This window comes from Cynocephalus volans, chromosome X, assembly GCF_027409185.1.
Source record: "Cynocephalus volans isolate mCynVol1 chromosome X, mCynVol1.pri, whole genome shotgun sequence".
NCBI lineage: Eukaryota > Metazoa > Chordata > Mammalia > Dermoptera > Cynocephalidae > Cynocephalus > Cynocephalus volans.
This window is the reverse complement of record NC_084478.1, coordinates 147,806,890-147,822,974: the sequence shown is the minus strand read 5'-3', so window position 1 is coordinate 147,822,974 and position 16,085 is coordinate 147,806,890.

Genomic DNA, 16,085 nt, shown 5'->3' with positions numbered 1-16,085 from the left:
CAAAAATGGCAGCATTAGCATGATGAGGAGGTGGAGTTTTAGGCCTTCTGATGTCAATAGGTCAGTCATTGGACAGTTACACAGGGCCAGTGTAGGGGTCTTTGGCTTCATCCAGTTTGAGCCAGCTGAGGCTGCTGGGATCTGCTTCTAGGTTCTGCAAGACATCTTAAGACAAACAGCTTGTAACCTGTACATAAGTCACGTTATCTTTAGAGGTCAAAAAGGAGGAAGAGCATTTGGAGACTCCTAGCTCAATGTCTTTTATTTAATCATTAAGTTCAGGCTACGTGGCAAGCAAAGTCAGCAACAACAAAAACCTTTTAACTCCTTCCTAATTTAACATCTAAGCTTAAGCTAAATTATAAAATCGACTCTCTTTCTATTTGAGTGTCAGTTTCACTTTTGGTGCCAGATCCAAAAAATCATTGCCCAGAACAATATCAAGGAAGTTTTCGTCTATGTTTTCTTCTCGTTTCAGGTCTTATCTTTAAGTCTTTAATTTGTTTTGAATTGGTTGTTGTGTATGGTGTAAGATAAGGGTCCAATTTCATTCTCTTGCTTGTGGATATCCAGTTTTGCCAACACTATTTATTGATGAATCTATCCTTTCCCCGTTGTGTGTTCTTGGCACCATTGTGTATTCTCGCCACCCCCGAAAATTAAGTGACTAAATATGCTACCATATGATCCAGCAATCTTATTTGTGGGTATATATCCAAAGGAAATATAATTACTATCCCTAAGAGATATCTGAACTCCCATGTTCATTGCAGCATTATCCACAACCGCCAAGACATGAAAATAACCTAAGTACCTACTGACAGATGAAGAAGTGTAATCTATAGAATGTCAAATATTATTCAGTCTTTAAAAAGAAGGAAAACCTGCCATTTGCAACAACATGAATAAACTTCGAAGACAATAAGCTAAGTGAAGCAAGCCAGGCACAGAAGGACAAATACTGCATGATCTCTCTTGTCTGTGGGATATTTTGTTAAAAAGTCAAATTCATAGTAACAGAGAGTAGAGTGGTGGTTATCAAGGGCTGGGCGTGTGGTGAAGAAAAAGAGGAGATACCGGTCAAAAGGTGCACACTTTCAGCCATAAGATGGATAAGTACTGAAGGCCGAATGGACACCATGGTAATACAGTTAATAATAGTATATTGTGCACTTGAAGTTTGCTAAGAGACTAGATCTCAAGTGTCTCACCACACAAAAAACTATGTGAGGTGATGGATGTCTTAATTAACTTGATTGTGGTAATAATTTCATAGTGTATGCATATATCCAAACCTCACATCGTACACCCTAAATATATGAAAATATTATTTGTCAATTATACCTCAGTAAAGCTTGGGGAAAAAACATCCTGACTTGATGAAGAAAGACTTTAGTCAAAAGGCTTCTTGCAATGTGGTGAGGGGATATTGCAAAGGGAGGACACCCCAGCCGTAAGATCCACAAGCATCTTAAGAGTTAGGCAAGAAGAAGCTTTCTATTAAAGGAGCAGTGAGCAATCCTACAAAGAAGCTGATGTGAGTATGTGGGATGACCAGATAGTGCATCCGAGAATGTTTGCCTGGGGTCAGCCTATTCACAGAAAGGGCCATTAAGGTTCTCTGCTGGCTCAGACTGAGGGTTGATCAGAGTTCAAGGATCTGGAGGAAGAAGGGAATCTGCCAAATCTTGGGTAACAAGCATGTTGTTCCTACTGATCGGTGGGAACAAGAAGCTCAGCTAATCACTTATGAGGCAAATAATGGAAATCTCGAGGGTCTCGTGTCAGGCCTTGTCACAAGTAAACAGGGGAGGCATCCCCTGAGTCTTACCTAAGTCACATGGAGTAGGAGACTTCTTTGCAGGATGCTGTTTTCTGGAACACAGAGAGCTGGGGGTTTAACTTTCACTGTTTCTCAGGATCACAGAGCTCAGGAAAAATTTAACATTGTCAATATCTCATAATAGCATTTTTGTTAAAGGAAGGTGCTCTGGTTAAAACATGTCCTCCAATGTTTATGTGTTAAAACGTTAATCCCCGATGCAATGGTGTTTAGAGACGAAACATTTAAAAAGTAATTAGGTTATGTGGACTCTGCCCTCATGAATGAATTAATGATGTTATCTCGGGAGTAAGTTAGTTATTTCCCAGGTGGGTTCCTGATAAAAAGATGAGTTCAGCACCCTTCCCTTCTCTCTCTTGCTGTGTCACTCTTGCCCTCTCTTGCCCTTCTGCCTTCAGCCACAGGACGACACAGCAGAACACCCTCACCAGATGTGGCCCCTTGATCTTGGAGTTCCCAGCTTCTAGAATCAGGAGCTAAATAAATTTCTGCTCATTATAAATTACCCAGTCTTAGGTATTCTGTTATAGAAACACAAGATGGACAAAGACAGAGGAAGGCAGAGGAAGCTAATCCTCCCAGTGAGTAGAAAGAAGTCAAGTGTAGGTCTGGCCAGTGGAGCAATCTGGGAGCAATCCCCAGAACTGAGCATGAGGCAGAACATCTCTTTCTATGGCATCACTCTCTGTGATGCTGTGGTACCAGGTGGCTGGGCAATGGCTTCAAGGAGCCGCAGTGGACTGGTGTTGTGAGAGCCCTCAGGTAAAATATCCCACCTGGGGTCTGCAGCTCTCTGACGGCACCAGATAACCATTTGCTCCTTGGCACAGGAGGGAGATTGATTTAACAGACTCATAAAGGTCTCTTCTTATTAAGTTGGGAGTAGGAAGGTCTGTGTTCCCCTATCTCAGACATAGGAAACATATACAGTTAAAGGGGGGACTATGGCAATGCCTGCAAATATCTTGCTCCATGACCTTTAATTAAAAAAATGTCTGCTTTTAACATTTTTATTGAAACATTGTGTAAAAGACTATCCTTTTTTATTCCAAAAGAAGCAAAAACAAATCTATTCTGTAACCAAAGGCCCACAAATTCTTTTTTTTTTTTTTTTTTCTTTTCAAAGATGACCAGTTAAGGGGATCTTCACCCTTGACTTGGTGTTGTGAGCACCACGCTCTCCCAAGTGAGCAAACCGGCCATCCCTATATAGGGATCCGAACCCGTGGCCTTGGTGTTACCAGCACCACACTCTCCCAACTGAGCCACAGGCCAGCCCTAAGAATGCCTTTAATGGGCTTATGAGGAGACTGCAACAGCTGAGAAACAATTGCTGACCTTGAGGGTATATCAATATAAACTTCAAAAACTTGAAAGCCAATAGAAAAAAACTGAAAGAAAAAAAAAGAGAGAGAAGAGAATATATAAGGGCTATGGGACAACTAGAAAATGTGTAAATATGCCTAATGGAAATATGAGAAGGACAAGAAAAGGAAAACAACATTAAAAGAAATCATTGAAAATGTGAAGCTCAGAGGCAGGAACCTCCTCATTCAGTGGGCGGGTTTTCCTCTGCAGAGTCATCACAGGAGGAATAGTTGCTATTTGTGCCCCGTGGAAACTGCCCGGCTCTGATATGAGTTAAGGTTGTACTCAGGGAGAACGACCCCCACATGCAGAATGAGCTCACAGGCTACGTAATGTAATAATCAGAAAAAGCACAGACTAACGAGCAGGTACTATATCTATTTTCAGCAAGTAATTGAGTACTGAACAAAAAAGTGAGAGTTCATATTGCTAAAAAGAAAAGAATAAACTCATGAGAATGAAATTTACAAGCGACACTGAAGTACTTATTTTCCTCTGTACCAACTGGCAAAACTTCTCAAATAAGGATCTTCGTAAAAGTCGGAAATGGTGCTAAGGACATATATACCAAGACGAACTTTGGATGAGGGGGAGAATCCTTTACCAAAACGCGAATTTAGGAAAGAAACTGACCCTTGACTCTTGATACAAAATGCTCACTTCTGTGGGAGGAGTCACTTCTTCCTGTATTAGATATCGCAGTTAGAAAACAGAATGTCAATGCACTTGTTTCTACAGATTTGGAAAACCTCAAAATGAAGTGAAGCGTGAATTAAGGGGCTAGAATTAAAATGTTCAACATGCAGAAACATAGGAGAAAGACACGCCTCTCCTCCGAGTGAGAGTATTATTTGTTTCTAATGATTCATGAAAGCAATTTTAGCAACGCTGCAGAACGCACTTCACTGACTTATTCCAACCAGATTCTGAAGCAATTTCATCTTTATTAAATGAAATGCTTCCCATTGAAGATTTTCTAGGTCATTATATGTAAACCAATCACATTAGAATAGACAAGGTATAAGAATTAATGTTTCTCATATTTAGATGAACATGCAATCAACTTTCCATTCACTGGATATTACACCTGAGGAGAAAAAACTTTGTTGGTCACTTATCTCTATAGAAAGGCGCGAAGTATTTAAAGGATAAGTAACTGACTGCATTAATACGTTAATCAAATACTTTTAATCAATGTTAAAGGTGGATGTCATTAAATTGTGTACCAAAATCAATTAAATGACACAACTGTTACTTATATGTCTTATTCAGCTGTCTTAATGACGTTGAGCAGTTTAACTTATTCCATGGCACAAACCTATTGCTTTTAATAAGCTTCGTATGTCTTTAGAATGTATTTTCTTTGAAATCTTATTTTCATTGAAATTGGTTCATGATCTTAATAAGTTTCGACAACACTAGCTGCACAAAATAGATTGTCTTCTTTAATTTTTTTCTTAGGGAAGAACAGTGTAACTTCGTTTGAGAAACAAATATCTCTTGAGACATACCTTGAAATCCTTGTAAAATCTCCACGGAAGGGAAGACAAGTATCAACCCCCTTGGCATCATTTGCAAACAGACCTTATGTGCAATACCTTCCACCACACTGGACTCTATCAGGTTTTGGCTTTGTTTTTTTTAATGTATCAAGCCTTTCAGTTTTCAGACCGCCACTTGTCAGCATTGAGTCAAAGAGACGTGTAGATTTGAAAATACTTTCTTAAGAGATCATGTAACTATACAACTCTCATCTTAAATATTGAGGGGGAGGGATCGTTTTAACCCCCAGCCTCTTCCAGGAAACATTTTTTTTTTAAATCTGTAACTGCTCTAGTGTTAACAGGGTACGACGAGGTGTTTTTTGATCCTGTATTGTACTTAAAAGGTTCTCATTGATGGTGATTGTATTGTACTGTGTGAAAACAAATCATAAATTGCCTTGTATTGTTTATGATAAACCACACCACATACTACTTCAGTTTTCATGTTCCAAGTTTTTCAGTGATGCGTGTTAACAGTTAGGTCCTACCCAGCTATCCCACTGCTGGGAATATACCCAGAGGAATGGAAATCATCAAGTCGAAGGTATACCTGTTCCCCAGTGTTCATCGCAGCACTCTTTACTATAGCCAAGAGTTGGAACCAGCCCAAATGCCCATCATCAGATGAGTGGATACGGAAAATGTGGTACATCTACACAATGGAATACTACTCAGCTATAAAAACGAATGAAATACTGCCATTTGCAACAACATGGATGGACCTTGAGAGAATTATATTAAGTGAAACGAGTCAGGCACAGAAAGAGAAATACCACATGTTCTCACTTATTGGTGGGAGCTAAAAATTAATATATAAATTCACACACACACACACACAAAAAAAAAAAACGTGGGGGGGAAGAAGATATAACAACCACAATTAATTGAAGTTGATACGACAAGCAAACAGAGGGGACAGTGGTGTGGGGGAGGGAGGAGAGGGAGGAGGGAGGGAGGTTTTGGTGATGGGCAACAATAATCAGCCACAATGTATATCGACAAAATAAAATTTTTTTAAAAAAGGAAAGAAGACATATTACCATTAAAAATGTTTTTTCTTATAAAAATAAATAAAGAGGATCAAAAAAAAAAAAAAAAAACAGTCAGGTCCTAAAATTCTGTGGTGCTAATCCTTCCGTATCCAATGGTGCTTTTGTGGATGCTAACTGCACACAAGCTGAACAAAACTTGAAGTTTAAAACTTTCCTCCCTTCCTCTGTTTATATGAAGCAAAATAAAATAACTTGAATTTGACGCAAAGTATCACTGACAGTCTAATAAACTGGGTTACATGTGTGATTAGTTTGGGTTCTTAATTATTTTTCTGAAACCGTCTCAGTTCTCTTGTACCCCCAAAGTTGATCTTACTATGTGTTTGTTATTTCATCTGTGCCCTAAAATTTGTAGTATCTTTAGGAATTTACGTCCAGTTAGCCTGGATCTATCCTAAACTCCATAAAATCATGCTTAGGTAGGTTCTATATAAACTAGACCTAGCGGACCTGGAAATAGTAAGTTGAGAAGACAAAAGTGCCAGTAGAATGACTTTGCCTGTTTTAGTACTTTGTTTTACCATCTGGCTGAACCATGCGATAACATTTGCATGAAAGCAAGTATGCCTTCAAAACCTTTATTGCAAATAAAATGACATTGAAAAGGCAATCCCTGTATGCTGTTATTTAAAGTAGAAGTTCCATTCTTCATGTATGAAAATAGGAACAAAAAAATCAAATTAGAATTGGCCAGGAGAAACTGACATCATATGCCAGAATGACATAATGGATAAACTCATGGCAATGGTTTTATTGGATTTTTGACTTTAGTATCTATACTAAGAATCATAAAAGTAGGACAGTTGAAGCTGCTACTATCTTCATGAGGGCAGAGGGCTGTTTCCTCCAAGCCAAAGATGAATTCATATTAAGGCCATATGCAAGTTTGCATTCTGACCTTGGTATTTTGCCTAACCCATGGGTAACATTAGATTATAAAAAGAAAAGAAAAGGAAAAATCAAAATAAATGTATTAAAGCTACTCAAGCAACAATCATTGATCTTAAATAGAAGACGATCAAACCTACCACTCTAATCTAGTGGGTCAGATAACTGAAATGACATTCCTATACTACTTTGGTACTTTATTATATAAAGAGGTTAAGGCATAGTAGTAATTTTGCCTCCAATAGTTATGAAGTCATATATCTTGCTGAAAATATATAACATTTTCTGACTTCTAACATCAGAAAATGAAGTTGAGAGGATAGAACCAATGTGAAGACCAGGCTTCTTCTCTGTGACTATCCAATGTAGGATTTACTAAATCACAGCCTCGCCCCAAAGATATTTCTACAGTATTTTTGTAATTACCTTTACAGCATGCCGTTTTCTGAAAACGGTTGAATAATAAACGTGCTACAAAATGATTCCATTTTCTCTATAATGAAAAAGAGAGAGGAAACAGGTAGATCTGTGAATGTTTTAGAGAATCTTTATTTCTCTAGTATATCTTACCTTGTAATCAAAAGAAAAATTTATTCTAATTTTATGAAAGGATGAGGGAATAAATGAGTTGCTTTTAGGAAAATAAATCTTATTAATGTACGTTAAATGATCTCTATTTTATCCCCACAGCCACCTAGATTTCTGTGTTAATGTTCACTAAATTATTTGTCCCAGCTAAAAAATTATGAAAACTTTGTATCAGCTTTTCTTTGGTTTTGAAATTATATTTTAAACTCATCAGCCTTCAATAAAATGAATACTTTTTTTAGGTTGGGTTTATTTGTGAAAATATTGTAGTCCTTCTCTCTTCAAGTGAAATCAGGATTTAAGTTTTTTAAAAGTTACACAATTATATATCTCTTTTTATAGTTTTATTGCCTTGTTTTGGCAAATTCTCTTTTCTGTTCCTAAAACAATAATTTCCCTTAGAGATCTTATGCTCAAGGTGGCTTCCCTCAATCCTTGTAAGAAAGCATTTTCAAAAAGGTCTAGATATTCTCCATTAAGGAAAATATCTTGCTATAAATTCCATGTACACTGAAAGCCCAACCTTCCTCATTTTAGGGAACGAATTTTTCTCATCAGGAATTGTTTCAGTTTGAAAATGGTCAATAATAATAATCTTGACCTTCTTAAACAACAAGAAACAAAAATCAAATCTGTAATCTGTATCATTTCAGATGTGTCTCCACACATTCTTTTTTTACAACTGTTTGAGTAGGTGCACACCGAGTCACTCGAGCAGTACAGTTACTTTTCTTACCCCTTGCTTTATCCTTGGTGGGGGGAGGGTGGAAAGCCTCCTAGAAAATAACTACAAAGTACTACGATTCATACAAAAGTAAACCAATGGTAGTTCATAGAACTGAATAAATCAGAAAATGCAGCAAGCTCAACACTACATATATTCTTCCAAATTGGTCTCTTATTCTGTGAGTGATAGGTAAAGCTTACACTTTTGGCAAAGCGTAATGTTTACTATCATAAAAGACTGGCACATGAAGATAACAAGGACTCGTAATGAAAGGGTTAGCCCTCAGTTTCATGTATTTAGAAACTCAGTTTTGTTAGTTCATTCCGAGTGAATTCACAAGAGATTCCTTTTAAACAGGGTCATAAAGAAAACATCTTGAGCATGAGATATCCAATGGAGAAACCAATTAATTTACAACAAAAAATAAAGTGTTACTCCTAGTGGGTAGTATTGGACGGAAGCTGTGCATAAGGAGTAGATTTCAAATTTTACTTCTATGTTCTTTAGTTATTATTTTATGATAAGCAGGTATTATTTTTATAAATTTAAAAATGATTTTTTAAAGGAAAGAAATAAATGCTAGACAGACTAGAATACCTGTATGAACTGGTCAGCACATGCTTTTCCCAGTAGGAATATCTACTTATAAAACCTGATTAATGTCAGAATGTTGCTTGAAAAGTATAAAATCAGATAAAGGGAAATGAGTAATATTCACAAATAGCATCATGTTTTGATGTGCTCCATAATGCAGACCTGCCAAAGAAACAGTGATAATCACTTCAGCTCAGCAGAACACAGTCACCCCAAGTCAGAGATGGAAACTATCAACAAATTCTTACCTTCTGTATCTTTTCTAGATTCCCTGTGACTCAACATCTTTCAGTGTGAAAATATTATTGCTTATATAATTAAGCCACATATTATCTTACATATAGTATTGCCTTAGGATCCTCAGTGATATAATAACATTATATAATTACCATTCATCATTAAGCATTATCATTTTAATATTATATAATCATATATTATTATATCATATCATAATTATTTTTATAATTATCATTATTATCATTAACCATCATTATTAATCATTCGCTATCATTGTGAACATCATTCATCGTTAACAAATTTTCACACAGTAGAATTGGGGAACATCCCAATTCATTAGTAGGGACTAATGAAAGACCAAGACCTCCTCCCTTGCCCTCATGGCAGACCTTGCCAGTAGACCACGGCACTTATTACACTGGGCCGGATACAGCTCTACAATCTTTCTCATCTCAGCATTCTCCTGGTAGCCACTACTAGTTGACTGCACTTAGCATGCAAGTTTGACATATTTGCCATTCTGTCTTAGAAGCCCCACCAGCACATATACAAGCCATTTGTGTCAGTCTGGATCAGAAGCAGATGCCAAGATGGGATCAGATGTGCAAGAGATTTATTAGAGGAAATACCACTGGGGTGAAATGGAGAATGAGGTGGTGGAGGAGCCATAAGACTATGATATAGGTTTGTCCCTTGTGAAAAAAAAAAGAGAGAGGAACCTAGAGAAGGAGGGAAGGAAGGAAGCTGGGAGGAAAGAAGTTACTTCTAAGTCTGCAGTGCTGTTGGAAGCAAGTTTCAGCCAAGCCTATGGCGAGTCCTTGAGCTAAAGTTGCCCTTCAGAGGAGGCCGGCTTCTTGCAGGCAGGGGTCTGCTTAGTATGCCTGGCACACCGGGTCATTGGCTGGGAGCAGCCTGGGGGAAGCACACCCTTAGTGCAAACGTGGTGATAGATTTCTGAGCAAAGCAGCTGGTTGTGAGGGTCAGAGGTGGAAACGTAGACCTGTGCAGTGCACATGGGAGCCTGTGGTGGCCATGAAAATCTCTCATATTTCTTACTGCATGATTCATAATTAACCCTGAGGGAAGGGTCTTGGCCCTTCATTAGTCACTACTGCTGAACTGGGATACTCCTTAAATCTCTATCAAGAAACGTCATGGTCAGAGAGCTATTGTATGTGAAACTTTTGTTAATTATGAATGATATTCATAATGATAGCAAATGATTAATGGTAAGTGTTGGCTGTCTCTGCATTCTATAAGGCTGGCTTATGGAGGGTGTGGTATTTGTATCATAGGCCTATGCCATCTACTTCATTTCCGTGAAGTCAGTCTCCCAGATGGATGCCTCTTTCTCTGCTACCAGGGCCCTCAGGTCATGTGCCCATCATGCCAATTCATGTGGCCAGTGGCAGTCTGATTTATGTCAACCGACCATGTCATTTTGTCTACTTGGCTGTTCAGTGCCTCTAGTGGGCATTAATATGTGATACAGAACTCTTCACAGTTCGTGCACATCTTAATCCGTTTTGTGTTGCTGGAACAGAATACCTGAGACAAGGTAATTCATAAAGAAGTGGTTTATTTGGCTTATGATTCTGGAGGCTGGGAAGTTCAAGAAGCATGGCACTGGCATAAGCTGTTTCTGGTGAGGGCCTCCTGCTGATCATGGCACAGCAGAGGAAGGAAGAGAGAGCGGGCATGTGCAAAGAAAAGGAAACACAAGGAGCAACCTCAGTTTGTAACAGCCCACTCTCACAGTAACGAATGCAGTCCTGTGAGAGCTGCGAACTCATTCACTCCCACAAGAAGGCATTCATCTATTCATGAGGGATATAATTCTCCGCAATGGTTGGCATGGTCTTATTCCATAATCCCAGGGGCCTGCATTGTGATTCTACCCCTGGGGCTTGACAGGGGCCTGCATTGTGATTCTACCCCTGGGGCTTGACATAAGTGCCATCTTTTCCCATCGCACTTTTTCCCAACACTAACATGTCCACAGCTATAGAGACTGCCCAATCACATGGTCCAAGCAGTAGGGATGTTGCACCTGCTGCAGAGCCTTTTCCTGCTCTGAGCCCCACTCAAAGCTGGCCGTTTTCTATGTCATACCTAATATGGGCCAGAGCAATTGTCTGTCTCCCTGACTCAAAGAGGCTTACCAGGAGCTTCCCTCATGTGGTAGAGAAGCAAGATGCACCCACTTGTCTTTCACTTTGGAGAAGATGTACTGGCATGCTCCTGCCTGTTGGACCCCATAAAAACATCCCTGCAGTGGCAGGAGCATGAAGGTTATAGGGTACATTTTAGAGCTCCCACTTCCCTCAGCCTCTTTATCCTTTCCTCTGATCACATGGACCAATGAGCAGTGACGTTTGCACTGCAGCCTGGACCTGTCGCAGAATTCTTTCCTGCTGAGGGCAACTCAGAAAATTCTACTTCACTTGGTGTTGACAATTGCTTTTTCCAGACTTCTAAGAATCACCCTAGAAGTGAGTTTGCCTTCTTCCCTGGGGTCCTTGCCAAAGTGTTAGATCTCAGGTCCTGAAAGTTAAATTCCAAGTCCCTTGATCAAGCAATCTCAAATATGATCCAAGGTGTACTCCTCTGGCACATGGTGGTAGATACTAGCTAATTCTTGCATCTCATCTGGGGTATAATCTTCTTCCTTTTTAATTGTTCCCAGCATGTACCCACCCAGGTTTTATGCTGGGACTGAACCTTGGCTGTCAGACAAGAGAGGTGATGAGGGCACCTACTGAGCAGAGCATGTGCTGCCTTGTGAAGGAGAGACCACTACACCATCTTCTTGCACAATAGAAGTGCTAGCTCTTACCAGGAAGGATAGGATCCCTCTGCAAGCCTAAGGTACTTGGGGAGGGAGCAGCAGTCTGCCTAGACAATACATTCAAGGTCATCCATCTACATGCCCTCATCCCCATTTTCTGGGTCCCAGGTTTTCACAGGGTTCCAGGTCCCCTGCCACCACTGCCCCAGCACCCTGTTCTTCAATGAACAGTCAAAAATATCAGGATCTCTGCAATTCTAATTATTTGATCTTCAGCCTGTTCAATTGTGTCTTCTCTCCCACACTGCAAGAGGTAAGAACCTCTTTGTAAGGTACCAAAGAGACCCTCTGCCTCACGCACTAAGCCATTAACTGCTTGTTTAACTGCTGTCATTATCCCTCTGCTGGCATCGATAAGACTTAGCAGGAATAGGTTAACTCTCTTGTCTTTGAGGACATTTTCCTTTCCACAGCTTTCAAATGCCTCAGTCATCACATCTGCAACATCTTTTCCCTCCATCAAGATGTTCTCCCTGGTCACCATCAATGAAACCTGTAGCATTTGACTCACCACCTTATGCTAGGGACCATCTATGCCCCACCAATTGACCAAGTCAATATCTTTGCCACTGGATGTTTGGTGGTTCAGTCCCAAATCGTAATCTCACCACCTGTTTTCTTGGAACATCGTTGGTACTATTTGTGTTAGTCCAAGTCATCTGAGAAGCAAAAGGTAGTAGTTGATTTGTAAGAGATTTATTGGGGCAAATGCTGATAAGGGGAAAAGGGGAGCTGCAGGAGGCTGGGAGAGACAGCAGGCTGTAAAGATGATCTGAGCCCCCTGAAGGAGAGATGAAAGTTCTTAGCCTGCAGCATTGTTCTAAGGAAGTTTCAGCAAGGCCAACAAGGAGTCCTCAAGCCAAAGGTGCCCTTCAGAGGAGTCCTGTGTCTTCCAGAAATGGGCCTGCCTTAGTATCCTGCCATGAGCAGTCACTGGGAACAGGCCAGGGGAAGTGGGCTTTGGCCTGAAACACAGTGATGACAGCCAGAGCACAGCAGCTGGTGCCTTTGGTTAACTATCCTTACTGCAGTAGGAGATCTGAGAGGCCCATTCTCATGGCTGCCATGCCATTGCATAGAGGCATTTGTGACCACAAACAGGGAATCTCAGCAACTGATGAAAAGTTGGCACCTCTCGTGCTCAAATTGAGACGGGAATAATATTGATCCTTACACTCAAAATTGGGAGAAAATACTCACCCTACTTAAATTCTGAACTGACCATGAGTAATAAATCTAAAAGTAATATTAAAATATTAGAGAGTTCTCTTCTTAAGCTCAATAGTCAAATTTGTATTGCAAAAAAATCAAATACTTTAAAATTTAAAAACGCTTCAATACACAAACATCTCCTGTATATTATGTATATATCATATCTTGAAAGAAAAGTATTTCTTTCGATGTAGAAAAACCTAAATTTGTACAAAAAGTAAATATAGAGTGATTTTCACTTACAGAATTATTTTCAAAAGATTTTCTACATGTTGTATTTAATACTATACTCTGTTATATATTTCATTAATCATTTAAAAGTCTAATTTTACTTGATCACAAAAGTAATTTATGGTTTAAAAAAAATCAAGTAGCAGTTCATTGTATTACTTAGAAACTGAAGGTCCTCCATAATCTCATTTCTCAAAGATAGCTGTTGTTCACAGTTCAGTGAATAGTCTTCCAAATTTATTTATATGCATATATTAACATATGTTATAAATTTTAAACTACACTGTATTTTACTATACCCAATTATTCCTTATCCAAATTACTTTTTTTTGACATTACACATTTTACTCCTCACAGATTTTTCTAAATAATATTTTAAAAATTGAGACATACTTTTTATAACATAAAATTTACTATTTGAAAGTGTTCAGTCAGTGGTTTTAATATATTCCCTATTCTGTGCGACCATCACCACAACATCCAGAATATTTTCATTGCCACAAAAAGAAACCCTGTACCTATCAGCAGTTAGTCCCAATTCCTCCTTTCCCCCAGACTCTGTGAGCCACTGATCTGCTTTCTGTCTCTACTGATTTCCTACTCTGGGCATTTTATATCAGTGGAATCATATAATATGTGTCCTTCTGTGTCTGGCTTCTATCATGTAGCATAACATTTTGACGTTTAATCTATGTTACAGGATGTACCAGTACTTCGTCCCTTTTTATGCCTGAATAATATTTTATTGTATGGATATACTGCTTTTTGTTTATCCATTTATCTCTTGGACACTTGGGTTGTTTCCACTTTTGGCCTATTATGAATAATGCTGCTGTGACCATTCGTGTACAATTTTTTGCGTGGACATGTGTTTTCAGTTCTCTTGATTAAAAACCTAGGAGTGGAATTTCTGGGTCATGTGGTAATGTTCTTTTTAATTTTTGAGGATCTGCCAAGCTGTTGTCCACAGAGTCCCAACATTTTATATCCTCAGCAGCAAGCAAATTACATTTTATATTTAAAATATCTTGGGCGTCTTTCTGTGTATAGAGATGAATAAAATTCTTTTAAATAATATTAGTATCTCATTGTAAGAAGGCATCAAAATTTATTTAACTCATCCTCTAATAATGAACGTTGCACTGTTCTCAGGTTTTTACAATGTCAACCAATGCTGTATTAAGCATATTTTACACATATCTTAATAAATGAAGTTACTTAGTCAAAAGAGTTGTTACGTTTTAACCATTTTATTGAGGCATAAGTGACATACAAAACAATGCACATATTTCAAGTGTAAAATTTGGTAAGTTTTGATTATGTATACAAACATGAAATCTTCACTGCAAACAAAATAATAAATATATCCATCACCCAAAAAAGTTTCCTTCACTCTCTGACACCCATCCATGTCCTCTCTCCTGTCCCCAGGTGACCACTGACCTACTGTCCATCAATATGGATAAGTTTGCATTTTCTAAAATTTTGTATAAATTGACTCATACAATGTGTACTTTTATTGTCTGGCTTATGTTACTTGGCAGAATTTATTGCTATTTAGCATTCCATTGTGTAGACATAGTAAATCCGTTCATTCATTCATCTACTGATGGACATTTGGGTCATTTCTGGTCTTTGACTATTAAAAATAAAGCAGTTGTGAAAAGTTGTGTTCAAGTATTGTTATGTACATTTGCTTTCATTTCTCTTTGGCAAATTACAAGGAAGAGAACGACTGGATCATATGGTAAGTATTCTCTAACTTTTTAAGAAACTACCAAACTGTTCTTCAAAGTGGTTGTTCTGTTTTGCATTCCCAACAGCAATTCTTCAACATCCTCACCAGTACTTGATACGGTCAGTTTTTTAAATTTTCACCATTCAAATAGAATGTATGGGCAGCTCATGTGGTTTTAATTGACATTTCCCTAATGACTAGTGATGTTGCACATCTTTTCACATATTTACTTAGATATATGTTATCCATATATCTTCTTTGGTCAACTGTCAAATCTTTGCTCAGTTTTTGTTTGCCTAGTTTGTGATTGCTTTGTTTGCATTTTAAGAGTTCTCTAAATAAGTCCTTGCAATATATACGATTTGCAAACATTTTCTTCCACTCTGTGGCTTGTCTTTTCATTTTCTAGCAGTGTCTCTTTCAAAGAACAGAAACTTAATTTTGATGAGTCCCGATTTATCAATTTTTTCTTTTGTCAATTGTGCTTTTGGTGGTGTTGTCTCTTAGAATTCTCAGCTTAACCCAAGTTCACAAAGATTTCCTCCAAAGTTTTCTTTCATAAGTTTTATGATTTTATGTATTATATTTAGGTCTATTGTCCATTTTATACAAACTTTTTGTACATGGCTTAAGATATGGATCAACGTTCATTTTGTTGCCATGGAATATTCAATTGTTCTAACACAATTTGTTGCAACAAACATTCTTTTCCACTGACACACCCTTGCAAGTTTGTTGAAAGATCAGTTATTTATGTGTGGCTCTATTTCTGGACTATGTATTCTGTTCCATTTTTATATTTATCTATCTAGATGCCAGCACCCCACTGTCTTGATTACTTTATTAAGTCTTGAAATAGGAAGTATTAGTCTCCTAACTTTCTTGTTCTTTACAAAGTTGTTTTGGCTATTCTGGGTCCTTTGCATTCACAAAGGAATTTGAGGATTAGTTTCTTAGTTTCTACAATAAAGTCTGCTGGAATTCGGAAGAGATCGCATTCAATCTACATACAAATTTGGGGAGAAATGAGATGTTGACAATACTGAACATTGTGTACCTCTCTATTTATTAAGCTTTTTGAAATTTCTCTCTTGAATTGCAGTTTTAAAAGTACAGGTCTTGCACATCTTTTTCAGATTTATCCTTAAATATTTTATAATTTTCATATTAGTATAAATCATGTTGTTTTTATAATTTTGTTTTTGTCTATTCATA